The following is an 18035-nucleotide window of genomic DNA, read 5'->3' as shown; positions in this document are numbered from 1 at the left end:
TATATATATATATATATATAAAGAATCTGAAGGAATGTTTGAGACCAAATGACGTCATTTGTGCAAATACAATTAAGGTGGGCCCAACACATGCAAGAAAATATCATTCTTTTTAAATGAAATTAATTCATTTCCTTGGTGGTTTCATATACTATGGAAAGTGGATATTCGCTGATACTTTACAATGTTTCGTCATATTATGATACACGACACAATATTATTGGGCGGAATGTATTTCATGACATGTGGCAGACTTCTATTGGGAGGTGATGTGGCGGCGACGTGAATTCATCTGTGGGCTATATTTATGTGTTGTTTCAAAATGGAGGGGTCGGCCATAGTGCCGCAACTAGAGAAGGGTTTTGAAGTTTTGTTTTCTATTCTTCGTTTTTATTAGCTAGAGTTTGATTTATTTATATTGATTTATGGTTTTTTGAGAAAACCATGTCTAGCTAATCCATGTTAAGGTGAACAAATGAAGTTGTAGGTGATTTATTTTATGTTCTTGAATAAAGTTTCTACCAATTGAACTTAATGATAATGTTTGTGATTCTCTTTCAATGTTTCACCTTCTAGCTATATTTTTCATGTTCTATGCCATGTATAGTCCATAGTTAGATTAGTAGAAGAACTCATTGAACCTTTGGAATAATTGAATTATGAATTTCATTTGACTATTTATGCCATGTATATCTAGTGCTTAAGAATTCTACATTAAGGTGACAACAAACTACCATTTTGAAAATGATAATTCTTGTCAACGATTCTTAATGAAATATCTTCCCTGTATTAGTAGCTAGGTTTGCTATTTTACATGAGTTAATTAGAGATTTTTATGATTGAATACAAATAACTTTCCTACAATGGATTCCCGAAACCTTAACACTTTCACATCTTTGGTTACATTTTTATTATTTTGTTATCATTTTGTCCGAATTTCTGAAAACTCTCAAAAGCATCATATTTGATTACTTAGTTTTTTTGGTATTAGTTGGTAGAGTATTTCACACTCCTCGTGGGAACGAACCGCATTTGCTATCTATATCACAATTGACTTGTGCGCTTGCGGATAAAACTAGGTTTCATTTTAATCATTCATTTTGGTTATATAATATCTATACCAAGTTTTTGGTGCCGCTGCCGGGGAGTGGTAGCAAAATACTCACTAGTTGATATCAGCGGATATAGGTTATTTTTAAATTTTGTACATAATCTATTTTTATTTTTCTTTTAGATTTCTTTTAGTTCTTTTTACGCAGTTTGTTTGATTTTTTTATAGGTACTTTAGTTTGAAGTACGGGCGAAAAGAAAGTATGCACTCGCAAAACATTTACAAGAGCCACTTGGAAGATCCATTGGAGGTTTTCTTAGCTCATTTTGGGTATGATTTTGATGATGATAGTGTTATTTGTGAAGTCAATGCCTTATTAGACTCCACACCACTTCTATACACTAATAAATGGAAGCCCAAACTAGAACCTCTAGTTCTGTCCGAATCTCGACTAGTTCAATCAGTCGAGAATGCTCCTACCTTGACCCATAAGCCATTAAGTTCTGAATTTTTTCGTCTTGATGATATTCATAATAAAACCGTTTTAGATGATAATGGGTCTAAGAGTCGTGATATTATTGCTCTTTTGAGGCCTTGTTCAGCGAGTGAATTTGAAAAAATATCAGTCATGGAAGTTATTTCCGCTGACTTAGAACTAGATTCAGGGAGTACAATAATTGTTCAATTCTTGAGACAATCTTTAGTAATCATCTTCGAACCTGATTTACTTCATATTAAAGGTTCTTATGCTTTAAATAAGATTGAATTCAGTTTTATCTCTCTGGGTATTAATCTTTCTTACTGTAGGTTCATGTTTTCAACTAAACAGATTAGTTGGGTTGATCCCCAACTCTTCAGGCTTTATATATATAATTCGCAGCTTACCTTGGGGTACCAACCCCACATTGTTTGAGAACGTGCTACTGTCAAGTCGAGAAACAAATATATTTCGCTTCATGGGAGTCAACCCATCAGATTTGTTCCCTGCACTTTATCTTTTATTTTTCGTTCTTTAGTTTTGCATATGAGTTTTAGAATTTCCCACCTTAATTTCTACGTTGGATGACTCAATTATATTGAGGAAAATGTAATGTTTAAGTGTGGGGGAGTGCCGCTTTTGTTAGGATTTTTCTTTAAAAAATAAAATAAAATCTATTGCATAATATCTCTATTTTGCTCGAGGACTAGCAAAATATAAGTGTGGGGGTGTTGGTAAGCATGTAAATGCTACATTTTATACCCATATTTATATTATCTAGGATACAATATTTTAGTTGCTAATACTATTTTAGTGCTTTTGTAGAAAGTACAAGTGAATTCGATCATCCAACGAATAAACAGCAAAATATGAGACTTAATGGTGTTTGCGACGAAAATTGCAAAATGTGGTTGGCCTGGTATTTCCATATATCAGCAACCACAATGATGAAATTTGGTTGGCCTGGTATTTCCATATATCAGCTATCACAATGATGAAACGTGGTTGGCCTGGTATTTCCATGTATCAGCAACCACAATGATGAAATGGGGTTGGACTGGTATTTCCATGTATCACCAACCACAATGATCAAATATGTTGGCCTGGTATTTCTATATATCAGCAGCACTTATTATGCTGGCCTGGTATTTCTATATATCAGCAGCACTTATGATGTTGGCCTGGTATTTCTATATATCAGCAGCACTTATTATGTTGGCCTGGTATCTCCATATATATCAATAGCATAGAATTATTTCACATCCGAGGTCACAATGGGCAGACAAGTTTTAATTTGCTCTTCAATTAATGCATGGTGAAGCGAGTCGACGTCAGCACACTAATGCCACCTAAAATTGGTCAAGAGTGACTTTATTATTGTTAGCATAAGAATGGAAGAATATCACCTCCATGACCACGTGCAAATGAAGTGCAAATGAAGAAAAAGGAAAGATTAACATATCTTGTCCTTACATAAGTTCTCTTGCTATATATATATATATATATATATATATATATATATATATATATATATATATATATATATATATATAAAGAATCTGAAGGAATGTTTGAGACCAAATGACGTCATTTGTGCAAATACAATTAAGGTGGGCCCAACACATGCAAGAAAATATCATTCTTTTTAAATGAAATTAATTCATTTCCTTGGTGGTTTCATATACTATGGAAAGTGGATATTCGTTGATACTTTACAATGTTTCGTCATATTATGATACACGACACAATATTATTGGGCGGAATGTATTTCATGACATGTGGCAGACTTCTATTGGGAGGTGATGTGGCGGCGACGTGAATTCATCTGTGGGCTATATTTATGTGTTGTTTCAAAATGGAGGGGTCGGCCATAGTGCCGCAACTAGAGAAGGGTTTTGAAGTTTTGTTTTCTATTCTTCGTTTTTATTAGCTAGAGTTTGATTTATTTATATTGATTTATGGTTTTTTGAGAAAACCATGTCTAGCTAATCCATGTTAGGGTGAACGGATGAAGTTGTAGGTGATTTATTTTATGTTCTTGAATAAAGTTTCTACCAATTGAACTTAATGATAATGTTTGTGATTCTCTTTCAATGTTTCACCTTCTAGCTATATTTTTCATGTTCTATTCCATGTATAGTCCATAGTTAGATTAGTAGAAGAACTCATTGAACCTTTGGAATAATTGAATTATGAATTTCATTTGACTATTTATGCCATGTATATCTAGTGCTTAAGAATTCTACATTAAGGTGACAACAAACTACCATTTTGAAAATGATAATTCTTGTCAACGATTCTTAATGAAATATCTTCCCTGTATTAGTAGATAGGTTTGCTATTTTACATGAGTTAATTAGAGATTTTTGTGATTGAATACACATAACTTTTCTACAATGGATTCCCGAAACCTTAACACTTTCACATCTTTGGTTACATTTTTATTATTTTGCTATCATTTTGTCCGAATTTCTGAAAACACTCAAAAGCATCATATTTGATTACTTAGTTTTTTTGGTATTAGTTGGTAGAGTATTTCACACTCCTCGTGGGAACGAACCGCATTTGCTATCTATATCACAATTGACTTGTGCGCTTGCGGATAAAACTAGGTTTCATTTTAATCATTCATTTTGATAAAATCTATACCATGTTTTTGGTGCCGCTGCAGGGGAGTGGTAGCAAAATACTCACTAGTTGATATCAGCGGATATAGGTTATTTTTAATTTTTGTACATAATTTATTTTTATTTTTCTTTTAGATTTCATTTAGTTCTTTTTACGCATTTGTTTGATTTTTTTTTAGGTACTTTAGTTTGAAGTACGGGCGAAAAGAAAGTATGCACTCGCAAAACATTTACAAGAGCCACTTGGAAGATCCATTGGAGGTTTGCTTAGCTCATTTTGGGTATGACTTTGATGATGATAGTGTTATTTGTGAAGTCAATGCCTTATTAGACTCCACACCACTGCTAGACACTAATAAATGGAAGCCCAAACTAGAACCTCTAGTTCTGTCCGAATCTCGACTAGTTCAATCAGTCGAGAATGCTCCTACCTTGACCCATAAGCCATTAAGTTCTGAATTTTTTCGTCTTGATGATATTCATAATAAAACCGTTTTAGATGACAATGGGTCTAAGAGTCGTGATATTATTGCTCTATTGAGGCCTTGTTCAGCGAGTGAATTTGAAAAAATATCAGTCATGGAAGTTATTTCCGCTGACTTATAACCAGATTCAGGGAGTACAATAACTGTTCAATTCTTTAGACAATCTTTAGTAATCATCTTCAAACTTGATTTACTTCATATTAAAGGTTCTTATGCTTTAAATAAGATTGAATTCAGTTTTATCTCTCTGGGTATTAATCTTTCTTACTGTAGGTTCATGTTTTCAACTAAACAGATTAGTTGGGTTGATCCCCAACTCTTCAGGATTTATATATATAATTCGCAGCTTACCTTGGGGTACCAACCCCACATTGTTTGAGAACGTGCTACTGTCAAGTCGAGAAACAAATACATTTCGCTTCATGGGAGTCAACCCATCAGATTTGTTCCCTGCACTTTATCTTTTATTTTTCGTTCTTTAGATTTTGCATATGAGTTTTAGAATTATCCACCTTAATTTCTACGTTGGATGACTCAATTATATTGAGGAAAATGTAATGTTTAAGTGTGGGGGAGTGCCGCTTTTGTTAGGAATTTTCTTTAAAAAATAAAATAAAATCTATTGCATAATATCTCTATTTTGCTCGAGGACTAGCAAAATATAAGTGTGGGGGTGTTGGTAAGCATGTAAATGCTACATTTTATACCCATATTTATAATATCTAGGATACAATATTTTAGTTGCTAATACTATTTTAGTGCTTTTTTGAAAGTACAAGTGAATTCGATCATCCAACGAATAAACAACAAAATGTGAGACTTAATGGTGTTTGCGACGAAAATTGCAAAATGTGGTTGGCCTGGTATTTCCATATATCAGCAACCACAATGATGAAATGTGGTTGGCCTGGTATTTCCATATATCAGCTATCACAACGATGAAACGTGGTTGTCCTGGTATTTCCATGTATCAGCAACCACAATGATGAAATGGGGTTGGACTGGTATTTCCATGTATCAGCAACCACAATGATCAAATATGTTGGCCTGGTATTTCTATATATCAGCAACACTTATTATGCTGGCCTGGTATTTCTATATATCAGCAGCACTTATGATGCTGGCCTGGTATTTCTATATATCAGCAGCACTTATTATGTTGGCCTGGTATCTCCATATATATCAGCAGCATAGAATTATTTCACATCCGAGGTCACAATGGGCAGAAAAGTTTTAATTTGCTCTTCAATTAATGCATGGTGAAGCGAGTCGACGTCAGCACACTAATGCCACCTAAGATTGGTCAAGAGTGACTTTATTATTGTTAGCATAAGAATGGAAGAATATCACCTCCATGACCACGTGCAAATGAAGTGCAAATGAAGAAAAAGGAAAGATTAACATATCTTGTCCTTACATAAGTTCTCTTGCTATATATATAAAGAATCTGAAGGAATGTTTGAGACCAAATGACGTCATTTGTGCAAATACAATTAAGGTGGCCCAACACATGCAAGAAAATATCATTCTTTTTAAATGAAATTAATTCATTTCTTTGGTGGTTTCATATACTATGGAAAGTTGATATTCGCTGATACTTTACAATGTTTCGTCATATTATGATACACGACACAATATTATTGGGCGGAATGTATTTCATGACATGTGGCAGACTTCTATTGGGAGGTGATGTGGAGACGACGTAAATTCATCTGTGGGCTATATCTATGTGTTGTTTCAAAATGAAAATGGGAGGTCGGCCATAGTGCCGCAACTAGAGAAGGGTTTTGAAGTTTTGTTTCCTATTCTTCGTTTTTATTAGCTAGAGTTTGATTTATTTATATTGATTTATGGTTTTTTGAGAAAACCATATCTAGCTAATCCATGTTAGGGTGAACAGATGTGTTCTTGAATAAAGTTTCTACCAATTGAACTTAATGATAATGTTTGTGATTCTCTTTCAATGTTTCACCTTCTAGCTATCTTTTTCATGTTCTATGCCATGTATAGTCCATAGTTAGATTAGTAGAAGAACTCATTGAACCTTTGGAATAATTGAATTATGAATTTCATTTGACTATTTATGCCATGTATATCTGGTGCTTAAGAATTCTACATTAAGGTGACAACAAACTACCATTTTGAAAATGATAATTCTTGTCAACGATTCTTAATGAAATATCTTCTGTGTACTAGTAGCTAGGTTTGTTATTTTACATGAGTAAATTAGAGATTTTTGTGATTGGATACAAATAACTTTCCTACAATGGATTCCGGAAACCTTAACACTTTCACATCTTTGGTTATATTTTTATTACTTTGCTATCATTTTGTCTGAATTTCTGAAAACTCTCAAAAGCATCATATTTGATTACTTAGTTGTTTTGGTGTTAGTTGGTAGAGTATTTCACACTCTTCGTGGGAACGAACCGCATTTGCTATCTATATCACAATTGACCTGTGCGCTTGCGGATGAAACTAGGTTTCATTTTAATCATTCATTTTGGTTATATAAAATCTATATCAGTTAGACTATTAGAATCAAGATGTTGTTTATTAGTTAAGAGATTCTGGGAAATAGATTCACATATCCTTGTATTAACTAATAGATCCTTTTTGACTTGATGATCGTCAAATTCTTCAGATTCAGTTTCAAGAGAAAATGGAACTGTATTTTCATCTTGATATAAACTAGATGTGATTACCATTATGTGAGGAGGTTCATGAACTCCAAGAATTTCTTGAGACACAACTTCTTCATGAAACCTGGTTTGTATCAAAGATTCTCTGATAATTCTCTCGACAAGTGGATAATATATATTATTTTTTAGATTATATTTTTCAGCAAGCTTTATGAAAAATTTAACCTCATCACTGTCATCTGAATCTGACTTGTTAGTCACAAGTATTTGTTTTCTTATTAACGCATCATGGTTAATTTTTCCTAAGTTGTATTCAACCAGCGAACTAACATTATTGAGTTGTTTATCAGTTTTTGAAAACAAACTTCCTTTTTGAAGTATATCATCTTCTTGATCTATGTTAACCAAATCAGCCATTAGATTCAATTCTTATAGGTTGGATCGCACCAAACACAAATTGTTAGATCTTTTCGTGTTTGCCTGCTCTGATACCAATTGAAAAGACGAGGGTACCCAAATACACCACAATCTTTAATTTATCCGCCTATAAGTCCTCTTACCGAAAGTGATTGTCTATGGACAAAGTCGAGACAATACGACAAATCGGTATTCACACTTTGTGTGATCGTCTATGGATACGAGATCGAGACAATACAACAATTAAAGTGTGATTACTTGATAATAGGTTCAGACTTAACCAAACTCTATAGGATCACTATCAAGTAATACGGAGTTAACGTTTGTGTATTTTACTTTTAATTATAATAAAAAATTATAATTGCGGAAATAGAAAAGTAAAATACACGGAAAGATTTTGTTAATGAGGAAACTGAAAATGCAGAAAAACCCCGGGACCAAGTCCAGAATTGAATACTCTCAGAAACTAAGCCGCTATACAAAATCTAAACAAACTTCGTATAGTTGAGACCAAGCAACTAAACCTAGTTAACTTAGTGTCTTCAGTATCCCTGTGCTTCCGACATTCAATAAGTGCGCGCGCTGGAACAGTTCCTTTGGATCGTATTCCAAACAGTAAAGGAACAAAAAATCTGTTTGGTAACAACTCTATTGATTCTTTCCATATAAAGATATCTCAATTCATACGCAAAGAATCTTCCGTTTCAACTAATAAACTCCTTTGCCTGGTTACATCAATCGATCCAACAATTACCGAAGCAGCAGAGTTTAGATTTCCAATCAATCAATATAAAATCTAACAAGAAACTATAAAGTGATTCCGATCTCACGCAACTAATCAATCGAATAAATCCGATTCTAGTTGGATCCCAGCCGATCAAGGTTTGTGCTACACAAATATATGAGAAACAAATAAGAAATCTTCTTCGTCTTCAAATCTTCTTTAATCTTCAATTAAACCTTCACAACACCACTTGAAACTCGTATGATCAATCACGCACATAACGGAGTCTGTTAACAATGGATTATCACAAGATGTCTTTAGATCTACAAACAGTTCTAAAGATCCCGACGACACTTCGATCTAGTTTGAGTGAATCTTATATCAGAAGAAAGGATTCTCAAGAATAAACAAACCCGGTGCAATCAAAGTTCAACAACAATTAGTAAATCAAATCAATCGAAGACTAATAAACTGCAATTATCTAGTTTCCCACCAACGGTACTCGTAGAGCTTCTTGATCCCACAGAAGTCTTTAAACGAGCGGTCGTAAGAGATTTCACCTAATTAGGGTACTTTCCTCTCCGGATAGACGGCTCCACCAGAAACAACAAAAGGATGAAGTTTGCCTGGCTCTTAGGATAGTTTGCTATAAATGCAAACTTAGGTATTTATAGACCAAGAATGTTTGGACACCAAGGAATTTCCAAAACCGAATTATTCTCAAGATATGCAATAAATGCCCAAATTGGTTTTCATAATTCCTGGAAATGCTCTGTCCAATATTTTCCGAAATCTCTCAATTAAAAATATCCAATTAGTAAATGCACATTATTAATTTTTATTTTCTAGAGATATGCATTTAATTGCTGGTAATTAAAGCATATAAGACTAACAACCTTCATTAAAAGATTCTTAATTTATTTTGGATCGGGATATCCTTGAGTAATTAAGGAATATCTTTGAACAATAAAAGATAAGAGTTACTGTTCGTGTTCAAAGTATGATGACATCTTTCTTTGTAAATCCTCTTTCATATTTTACAATCTTGGAATCGATTATTGCACACTTCCGAACAAGTTTAGAATTGGTTCATCTATATTCCAAGACAACTATGTGATTGATCAATTATCAAATCACAGTCATGGGTTCAATCGGTTCTACCAATCACCGAGATCGGTTATACCTTAATATGGATTACTTGTGATCGAACACACAAGTTACCAGGACCGGTTACGTCAGTTACCAGGATCGGTTACGTCAATTACCAGGACCCGGTTACCATATACTCATGGTATTGCTTGTGATCGGTTACACAAGTCACTAGGATCGGTTATTCCAATTACCAGGATCAGTTACACCAATTACTAGGACCGGTTATACCAATTACAAGGATCGATTAAACAATACTTTTGTGATCAGTCACACCAATTACTAGGATCGATCACACCAGTTACAAATATCGATCATACCATCTCAGGTGATCACTTAGGATCGGTTACACTAATTAATCAAAACTAGTCATACCAAATCATAAGTCAGGCATTGTGATTAGTTATACCAAGATACATAACAAGTTATGATCGGTTCTACTAACTCACACATATTAGTAATCCAAATATATACAATGAATAACAATACCAATAAGCCTAGCGATTTCCCTTTCGATTCATAAAACAAGTTCATGAATGTACTTCCTTTAAAAAAAATTTAAACATTGTTTCCTAGGATGAAATCTTCACCTTTACCCATACATATAATCACAATAGCATTCACACGATTATGTCGATGTCATATCTACTAAGTTCAAAAGATAAGCGTTATATTTCGTAGTCTAATTCCTTAACACTATGATCATATGATCATGTCCCACTACTAGAGTAAAATATCATTCATAGCTTCATAGTTATGTTTTCAATATAGCAAGACTTGAAAGATATGTTAGGAATGAGACAGTTCAAGTCAGTATTACTAACCTCATGAGGAAGGATGATGTCGTCGTTGTAGCTCGTTACTTCTTCACATTCTTCAGGTCTTCGAGTAATACTTGTATGTCTCATATTCCTAGACTTTCTAGTCTAACCCATACGAAGTTGTCTTTAGTACATAATCAAGCGACTCTTAGATGAGTTTTGACACTAAAATATGACAACCAAACTTGACATACCAACGCTTGGTGGGTTCAACCGAGCTATGCTCTAAAAATTTTGAATTTTCAAAGCATGAAAGAGAGTTTTTCAGAATTACTGCAATATAGGCACATGTTAGGTACGCATACCCAATACGCGTAACCTAGATATCTGAGTTCCGGAACGTAGGTAGGTACGCATACCCAGTACATGTACCCTAAGGTTATGAATATTTTTAAAGGGGGCAGGTACGTAGACCCAGTACCCAAGGGCCTAAATTCGTGAACTGATGAATACCCAATACGTGTACCCTAGCAGTCAGAATTCGCGAACTGGTCCATAGATACGTGTACCCCTATACATACCTACCCAGTACGAATTAAAAAGATTCTCACAAACTATTTTCGCAAATATGTTTGGCACTGCTACAACTATCATAAAGACTTCTTGGATATCTTTTATCACTAAATCTCTCTGTGTTTGTGAATCATGATTCAAGTCTTGAGTGTTAAATGAAAACGATTATGCTTATACGTTCATATGGAATACTTGTAATAAACTATCATTGTACGCAGTTCCAGTACCCTGGATCATAGTGTATATTCTTCTATGTAATTTTAATACGAACTTCTCACATGCTTATATGAGCTCTTTAGAAGAGTTTTATCTAAACTGAGAAAGTGTTTGCTTGAATCTCAAGTTATCTTAGTTTGAATTCAAATCTACCTAAAAGTCTATAAATTGGGACACTCAAACAACTGAGAATTTCAATCCCTAACACTTATGTGTCCAAGTTGTATGTTAGAGTCGTCCTTTACTAAGATTTGTATTGAGAAATATATTAGGTTTACGACTTAAAGACCTCGTTTAGGGATTCGTGAAGCCAGGTACGACTATCTTTACCTTGATAGTTCGTATATCCTGATATTTTTCTTATTGGTGGTTGAGGTTTTTGTCAATCTCAAATCAAGAACGAGATAGATAAAAATTGTAAAGTTCTCTTCGTCTCATACTTTGTAATTCCTCAAGATACATATCTAAAATCTTGTTTGTTGATCGTTTTAAGATTGTTCTTGAGAGGTGGTTAATAATCTAGGATTCTCATCTAACTGAGTGTTCCATATTTGTGAAGTTCTCTAGATTTGTCTATTACAAATAGATTTCCAAGATTTGATCTAGGTGATCTAAAGGGAGATCAAATAGGTTTATATGTTATAGACAGATTGGTATCAAAATTCTTCACTTAATTTGAAGCATGCTTTGAGTTCGAGAGATCAATCTGTACGAATCTGGCCTGAACTAAGAAATGGTTGTTTCAGATTCGATTCAGTCACAATGGAAGGAAAAGGGTCCATAAGTAGGGAGAGAAGCTGAGAAAGTGTTAAGATCAATGGAAATTGATGGTGGGTGGGTTGAACTGCTTTGAAGATGGTTTCTTTGTGTTAGACCGAAAGAAAGCTTGTGTATGGCGTTTTTGATATATGACCGTCATGCCATGTCGTGTTATTTGTGAGATCATCGAAGAACTCCTCTACACAATCAGGTTGACGGACTTTATAGTATATACATATTGATTGTGGAAGAGATAAGAGAAAACTCTATGTACATATTGCTCAACGATCTTTAATTAGATCTACTTGTAATAGTATTAGGTTTGGTCCATATAGGTTGCTGAACGAAAAAGTTGGTGATATACTCAGTACTCTTTCCTTTTCAAGTTGATTTCAATATTAACAAGATTAAACATCTATTAGTCAATCAAATTTGTAACACCCTGAGTTCCGGATCAGGGTCGAACCCATATGGAGATCCGAACTCGAAGTATTACCGGTCGAAAATAGACTTAAAATTTTATTTTTATTTAATTCAAATTAATATATCAAAATTAATCAGTAGGAAAAATATCATTTCTTAGGTTTATATTTATCCTTAACAATATTATAAATGAAACATTTGTTATCGATTTACACTTCAAACGAATACGAGTAAATAATTCAATCACTAAACTACTCATTCCTAGCTTCTGTTGCGTAACTCTAGTAAATCTGCAAGGAATGTCAATTGGGGTGATATGAAAGCTCAGTAGAATGCATTCCCAATCTCAAGACATGCATAATAATATCAATGAGTCAAATAACATACAACATGAGCATACGACATAATTTCGAGCAAATCACTGATATAGATATTCAACCAACATGATTACCACACATGTATGATTTTCAACAGATCATTTAATTCATTTGTTCAATCATGAATTCGCAATACAAATATTTTTTCTAACAAATCATCTTAAGATTTCAAAAGAAAACTTCACAATATTAATATTATTTCAACAAATCATCATTCAATCATGAGTTCATAACACCAATAATACTTCCAATAATTCATCCAATTAGATTTCACAATTGAGTTCATAACACCAACAATATTTTCAATACATCTACCGATTTCGGTTTTAACAATTGAGTTCATGGTACGAATGTCCTTGGTTCGTATACCCACCTATCGTTTCTCTAGCACGGACAACCGCCATCACTAGTCAGGAACATAAGTTCCTATGGGGATCATTACCATTTAACTCTCAGGGATCATTACCCGTCGTTAGCACTGTAGCGCCCCCTAAGCTAGCAGCTGACTAATCCAAGAGATTAACTAAATAAAGAGGCACTTATGATCAAAATCATATCCTTAAATATTCAATTAAGAAATCTGCAACAAAACTTAATCCAAAAACTATCCCCACTCTGAAGTATACATACATACATACAAGAACTCCTCTAAATTGATACATATCCAATAGTCATTTGGTTTGCAAATATAATATACAACATAATAAACATAACAGAAGTTAACCAACTAACAGACTCAACTCCTCGAATGCTTCCGCTGCGCAAGTCTGATTTGTCTCTGAAACTGAAAGTGGGAATGGGTGAGCACATCATCCCGAAAAGGGTTGCCCAATGGAAATAACATTTTACTTTTAAGTAAACATCGACATGATTTGGAAAACAATACATGTTTTCCCAAACATTTAAAGACAACCAAGTCACTGAATTAAACAGTCATGTATATGGAACTAACTCCTTCTTTATTTCTGTGATGACATTTACACACCGTAATATTGGTGACAATTACACACCTAGATAGTCTGTGGGTGACTATACACACCCGTAATATTGGTCAGAATTACACACCTAGATAATTTGGGTGGCAATTAAACACCTAGATGTGCATAAAAAGTATAAGTGAAGCAGCGTATCCTATAGACCACTGATGGAAATTCTTATTTCCCTAACAATTCATAAAAACAAACCAAGCATTACCGTTCCTTTCCAAACAATGGAAAGATTAAAAGAAATAACAGAACTTTCGGAAAGTAATACAAACAATCTAAAAGATTAAAAGAACCAACATAACCATCGGAATTTAAATTAAACAATGTATGGAAAGCGCAACCAAACGATGCATGAATTTGATAAACGTAAACTTTTGTAAAAGAAAACAAGAATAATCACAAAAGAGTTAAATGTAAATTCCCATCTCTTTTGATGACAAGCCATGCCTACCTCGAGATCCACGATCCACTGGTCCATCATTTGAATCGATCTTTGTTAATAAAGACTAACTGTTAATCACACAAGAACTCTAAGATCTAGCCAAAATGGCTCACACTAGTTTATTTAATGGTTCTAAGCCCATTTTATGGCTCTACACCTTTTCATTCTCTAACTTTAGCATAGCCAAGATTTACTAATTCAATTAGATTAGTTCTATAGTCTAACAGTTAAGTCTTATAAATATCTATAACTTTGTAGAAGAAGCCAAAGGCTAATTCCGACCATAAGGGATCCAATTCATCAAACTAGTAAAACTATCCTTAAGCCCAAGTCCACCAAACTAGGCCCATTAATCTAAGCCCCAGTCCGTTCGGGTCAACTAATGGTCACTAACAGACCACTCTGTCAACTGACGGTCAACGTCTAAAGTTCAGGTCAAAGAGTCAACTTGGTCAAGGTCAAGTCCAAGTCAAAAGACAACTGGGAAAGGTCCAACTCGGTCCATTGAGTCTGTTCTGAGTCGAAACGATTCAACTCAGACAGAAATACTGAGTCAGCTAAGCTGACTGCGCTGACTAGCAGGCCATTGCATAGGCCAAAGCCTTTGCTTGGCCAAAAGGGTCTGTTGCACAAAAAACAGGCCTGCATCACACACAAGGTATCCCAATTACAACCTCATCAAAACATTACATAAGTACATTGAATATAAATAATTTCATTTACAATCAAAGACTAAGTCTACCTGCAATTGCAGCTTTAATCCATACATAGATCATCTCAACACCTTCATCCAACCCTCAATACAAGGCTTCAGTCACATATCATCTCATTCAACAAGAATCAATATCAATTCAGTTAACTCCAACAATTCATTTCACTAACACCAACTCCCTTAAAACTCAAACCCAACCCTAATTCACAACTACAGCTCATGCACATGCCCGCCATATTCATTTCTATTCATTGTACTGAACCATTATTTGTAATCTTGATATAATCTTGATACACAGACAACCATCACCACCAATCTGCAGTTCATATACCTCATATCCATCTTAACCAGAACCTGATCAATCCATATAACCTGCAATACCTAATTCTCATTCCTGCAACACCAATTCAGTTATAACCATAACTCAATCAACATACCTCCAACCCCTTCCCTGCATTCCACAACATCACAGCAACATTATAACACCACCACTACCTGTAATCCCCGTTCATACAACATCCACTCAAACACCCAAACCATATCAACTCCAATTTTAGCATACTGAACTTCAATTCAACATACAAACATCCCAATTCTTAATTCAATTATTAATCATAAATATTCATATAATAAAACTGAACTGAGCTAAATCATCTCAGGGAATAATTACCTCAAATTGTTCTATTGATTCCATGTAAGCCAATTCTTCTTTACCTTAATTCAACTCAGCAACACAACATCAAACTATCAATTTCATCTCCTTCATATAATCATCAAACTATCAAGAACCCTAATTCCTTTCAATTCATCACCACAACTTCTCAATTCATCACCACAACTTCAGAAGCTTCAATTAAACAAACCCATCTTACAATTTTATCTAAATCTTCTCAATCTTTGACCAATTCGAATTCCAATACAACATGCAGAAACCCTAATTATAAAATTACTCTTCTTCTCCGAGACCTAGTCAATTAACGAAACAATCTTCTTCTTCTACTCAAGCTCTCGAAACCCATCTTCAATTTCTATCTCAATTCGAACCTAAAAAAAATCAACAGAAAACCTAACTCATTGATCTACTTTCTCCTTCGATTCTAAAACAACAACATACAACAACGCCATCACTATCAATTACTCCATGATCTTCTACACCTCCTACCGATCACAAAGCTCCCGTTTGATCTCTCAATCTCTCACAGAAGAAGAAGCGCATGAGAAGAGAAGAAACAGAAGAAAGAAGAAGAAAAGAAGATACGAGTTTATCTTCTCGATTTGGCTGGTGATAAGGCCGACCAGGATTTCTATAGGCACCCGACCAAAAGATAAGGGCAGCCAAGGCGGCTAAACTTCAAAATCATTATTTTGCGCTTCCAATAAATCAGATGATTCCTCCGGCTAATATCCGAATGACATGTTCAAGTAGTCCATTCCACATAACTTTTCGAGATCTATTCAGTGATACTAGTTTAGTATCTAGCTTGTTATTAGATTAATTTCTATTAATTAAATTCTATATTAACTAATCGAGTCATTAGCGGTTAAATTCGCCTCTTGACTATCGCTAGACCAGTCAAATAGCGTTGACGAGCTTGAGGTCTTTACAAGATGGAACCATGTTCCATATAATGGTAAAACATGAACTCATTGTAAATTTGTAAATAATTTTTACAAACAATACTAGCAACCATGGCTTAACAATATATGGACAAACAATATTAAGTTCTTTTAAGCATTTAATCAAACAAACTAACTGCATCCGTATAACATTATATGTTTCATGATGATAATTTATTTAATCATCTTCAAATTTTAAAGCGACATATATGAATCAATAATCTACAAGATATAAAGAATTCACAGTAAACCAACGGTTCAAACAAAAGATACTGAATTTATAATGACATTCTAAAAACTGGGCAAATTATATGTTATTACCAAACAATTCATAGAAAATTCATAATAACCTGAAATTGAGAACTTCCAAAGCACAATGAAAGATATCATACATGGATATAACTTTTGTCAATATTACAAGTCATTCTAAAATCATTTAGATTTCCTAAACACACCAAAATCATAGCAAAATGTAAATGTCTAGAAATTCAAAAATCATCACCAAATTCAAACAAACATTCAATGGTGAATTTACGGTGGCTTAACTTCAAAATTTAACCATATGTACCTAATCATGTTGTCTATCAATATTCAGAGGCTGATTATCAATCGAATGCACAATATTACACGTATAAATTTCAAAAACCTAATGATATAAGAATTAAGATCAAGTATAACAAATAAAGACAAAGAAAAAGGGAATTTAACATCCTACATTTTATTAGCTACAATCTCCCCTATATTCTCCTCAGAATTCTCATCTAAAACCAAGCTCCATTTGCTCCCATTCTCTCTATATTTTAGTTTTCTAATCTCTAATATTATTTCTCTTCATTTGACATAAAACCTATATATATACTCCATAATATAATGCTAAACCATCTGGGGTTAGTCCAGTTGGCCAGGATTCTGACTCTCAAGTAGGAGGTCAGCAGTTTGAGTCTCCGCTCAAACATTGGAGATATCGTGCAATTATACTAACTTTACTATGGGGAAGAGGGCCAGGTTTACTCAGGGGGAGTAAGCTGGTGGCTACGCTACCAGGGGGCAGGACAGGCCTATGCCTAGTTTCAAAAAAATAAATAATAATAAATAAATAATAATAATAATATGATGCTAACATAAATACACATAAACATAGTATTTATTTAGTTTTTCTCTCAATTTTATTAAAATATTAAATTAACTAGGTGACTATATTCTCACCAAAAACTTGTAGCTTTCCTAATTCAAGCAACCTAACGAGGTTAAGAAAAAGAAACATAAGCTAATTCGGTTAAAACCCGACCTGGAATGGTAACTAAAAATAAAGGGTATTACAAAATTAATCTGGGATAAACTCATTAATGAAAATAGTCCGTTAAGAGGTTTTTGTAGGGCTGCACAACGGGTAGGGTGGGTAGGATATGGCCTATTTCGCCACCCTACCCGCTGACTGACGGGTAAGAAATATTTTACCCGCCACCCTACCCTCCACTAAACGGATAAGGTCCTACCCGACCCATTAATTGGCGGGTCGGGTAGGATAGGGTGGCGGGTATAACCGTTTTTTTTTTCTTTTTTAGTTTTCTATATTCTGGATTTTCTGGTTACTAG

Source organism: Papaver somniferum, chromosome 6, assembly GCF_003573695.1.
Source record: "Papaver somniferum cultivar HN1 chromosome 6, ASM357369v1, whole genome shotgun sequence".
NCBI lineage: Eukaryota > Viridiplantae > Streptophyta > Magnoliopsida > Ranunculales > Papaveraceae > Papaver > Papaver somniferum.
The sequence above is the reverse complement of the archived record's forward strand: the minus strand, read 5'-3'. Positions refer to the sequence as shown.